At 31.8% G+C, this 3,556-nt stretch overlaps 1 non-coding gene across 1 annotated transcript; it reads left to right on the top strand.

Moving 5' to 3' along the window:
- The first annotated feature begins 844 nt into the window (after nucleotides 1–844).
- Nucleotides 845–926, top strand: TRNAS-UGA. The gene has a single exon. It is a non-coding gene; the product is annotated as a tRNA-Ser (tRNA).
- The last annotated feature ends 2,630 nt before the right edge of the window (nucleotides 927–3,556 follow it).

Raw genomic sequence — 3,556 nt, 5'->3', positions numbered from 1 at the left:
TGGTCGTTTGTAGCCATTGAGGATGTTTTGGAGCCGTTGGGGATTATTTTTCTACAAAATAAAACTGCTCAGGACAGGGAGTATCGGTACTACCTTTGTAATATTTAATAAACTAGCCGTTGAAGATCGTTGGGCTTGACCAGTATCAATACTATGCTTCATGGTATTGATATCATTGTGTAAAGTAGTATCGGTACCCCTAGAGTATCGGTACCTATTTTACATTATGAAATTTGAGCAATTTGGAAAATAACTGGTAGTATCGATACTACCTAGAGAGTATCGATACTTCTCTTATCTTTGGTATCGGTACCACATGAACAATATCGATATTGTTCATGTAGTATCGATACTGTAAGAACAATAGGTACTACGTACCCAGAAAATAGTTTTGTGCTCAAATTCTAGTTTAATTGACTTTGAATTATTTTTGAAAACTTTGAACAAATTCAATCAAGTCCAAAAACATTTTGCCTTAATTTGTTATATCAAAATATTATAAAACATGATTCAACAGTTGAGCAGCTCGAACTCGACTCGATCAAACCTCGGTAAAAACTAAAGTCGGGTTGATTCGATTCGAACTCGACTCGAGACCTTAACTTGAACCGAGCACATGTGTTACTCTGATTGGTTAAGGAGATAAACTTGAAATTTGTTGGGTATTACCTGCGCAGGTTCGAATCCTGCTGTCGACGACGAAAATCCACCTTTTTCATTTCCCTCCGATTTCTATTATATTTTATCGACTTCGAAAATCTTAATTACCAAAGTTTGATTTATTAAAGTATTACTTTATAAAGATTAAGAACTAATAAAGTTACTTTAGGGATCAAATCGGATAGTCGATGTGTCCGAGTGGTTAAGGAGACAGACTTGAAATCTGTTGGGCACTGCCCGCGCATGTTCGAACCCAGCTGTCGACGTATGCTACTGTTTTTCATTTCCCGCCACTTGAAAATCTTAATTATCAAAGTTTTAATTTATTGAAGCTTATCTTCAAGGTTAAGATATGATCATCTGAGAACACGTGCAATTAGAACCAATCAGGAGAATTATGGTGTTTGAGTTTCCATGCTCTACGTTGTCACTATATTTATATTATTAAACTAATAAATAATAAGACTGGTCATAATTTCAATTTCATTTATCATAAGTAAATTAGATTGAATCAACAAAAATATTATATAATTCACATTAACTTGTTATAATTTATAATCAACCCTAGTCTATATCATCCCTTAAAATTTATAATCCATCCTATCTATATCATCACACTTAAAAGATGACATTTAATAAATTTAAATTTAAATTATATAATATTGTTTTTTCCAAAAACATTACATTAAAAATGTATGTTATGTTTCGTAATAATCATGAGTTGAGTTTGTCAATCAATTTAATTTCTTATCCAATTCCGATTTAAAAGATATTTTAAATAAGGTGCTCCACAAAAAACAAACAAGACTCCATAGAAATTATGGAAAGGTAGAAAACCTTCAAACAACCACTTGAAATGTCGGGTGTCTTGCAAAGTTTGTGCCCAAATATAAATATATTGTATCCAAAATATGAAGCATCTTCATGAATGACTAAAGTATGTGCCCAAAATATGCATATATTGTGATAACCAAACAACATTTGATGGAGCACAGAATGTAGTGTATAATGGTAAGCCGAGACACATACATTGTCGACATAATACCATTAGACAACTGATCTCAATTGAAGTTATCTCTATTGATTTTTAAAATAAAAAGATAACATTATGAACTTGTTAACCAAAGGGCTGAATAGTGATCAAATTAATAAAACATCGAAAGGAATATGACTAAAGCCTATTAATATTGAAGGCACTATGTGAAGGAAAACCCAACTTAGTTGACTGGAGATCCCAAGATCTAAGGTTAATGGGACAACCTACTTGCATAGACCTTGTAAGGTCAGTGTGAGAGTTCTTATCCTAAGTCCATTCCTATGATGAAAACAGTGACTAAAATGTGGAAAAGGTTAAGCAACGCTTTTAATGACCATTGTGTGTTTCGATGAGTCGAACAACATAAATCATCTATGTGAGAGTGAAGTGGAGCTACTTCAAAGAGACTATTGGGGCATAGTTCTCTAAACTCTTGCAGAACCAGGAGATGTCCACGGGTATATGGACATAACCATGAGAACCAAATTCTTGTTAAGGAGATATTTGTGTGAGGTATGTCATCACTTACACAAACTGCAGGACAATTCAAGGACATCACGTCTACTGGACAACCAGTAAGGTAAACATATTTTCACAAGGGAAGGTTCAAAGGGGGACTTCTACCTATCCTATGCAAATATTGAACGTAAAATCTATCATCGCATTAAGTCAGTGTTTGAAATCATCAATTTAATTTATGTGAGGGATTATTGGAAAAATAATAAATAATTGAATAAATTGATGCCATTTAATAATAAGTTATGTCACTTGGTGAATAGACTTATTATTTGGTTTAAAGTTGCATCCATTCAATTATACCTATTAGTTTTTCAACAAATCTCTTCATTAAATGGCTTTAACTTTTCATTAAAAGGTCATAACCTTGTTATTAATTTTCTTTCCTCTATATATAGGATAGTTAAGGCACAAATCCTGAGACACGTAACACAAATTACAACATGTAAGTTTAGAACTTTGGAATATGAAATAACTTAGAAAATTCCTTCCAAATTCGTTATTTCAGGTGATAGAAAAAGATAAGATTGTGTTCGATTTATCACTACGGTTGTGCTTATTGTTGTGATTTTTTGTTGTTGTATTCTGGGAGACCGACGTCCAACTTTACTCAAAGCACCGAGGAGAGGACAAATATGTCTTAATGAAACTGTTCATACAGGCTTCAACAAAACTTCCACTTCTATTTATCTGACTATGTTCATCCGATTTTATGTCAAAATATGAGTAACCAAATTTCGTTTCTCTACTTTAATTTTCTAGTTATTTTACTTCGTTCAATTTATATAATAATATTTGTTTATTATTATTATTTTATGTATCAGATTAATAATATCTCTTTCTATTGTATTTTTTTTAATTACATTATTGTTTCACTTAATAAAAATGAATTATATATATGGGCTATGATCTAATTACATAGCGTAAAATTAAAAAGTTTTATACTTTTTCAGGATCATTGTATGAGGGGAAATCAAAGGATGAGATTAACAGTAGGAAATGAGAAGATATTCATTGAAAAAATCAGCTAATCTCGGCCTTTGATTTTCCCACATCTGATGATCATAAAAATGTGTAAAATTAAAAGTTTTACACTATGGGTAAGTAGATCCTTATATATATATAGGTTGAGTAGAGTGAGGTTCAAAATTTGACTTAGAAAATCATATCGAATTTCGGACCAGGTAGGACTTTCCTAAATCGATCAAATCATATCGAGTAAATAAATTAATTTTTCGGGTCAAATTCAAATGGGCCAAAAATTCGATCTAACACAACTATGACCATTCCTAGAAAAGGTTGGATTTTTCCTATGATCCAAAGGCAAAGAGACCTAGATTTAAA

The sequence above is a fragment of the Hibiscus syriacus genome, unplaced genomic scaffold, assembly GCF_006381635.1.
Source record: "Hibiscus syriacus cultivar Baekdansim isolate YM2019G1 unplaced genomic scaffold, ASM638163v2 tig00111621_pilon, whole genome shotgun sequence".
Taxonomy (NCBI): domain Eukaryota; kingdom Viridiplantae; phylum Streptophyta; class Magnoliopsida; order Malvales; family Malvaceae; genus Hibiscus; species Hibiscus syriacus.
Note: the sequence above shows the minus strand (reverse complement) of the source record. Positions and strands in the feature narration are given on the sequence as shown.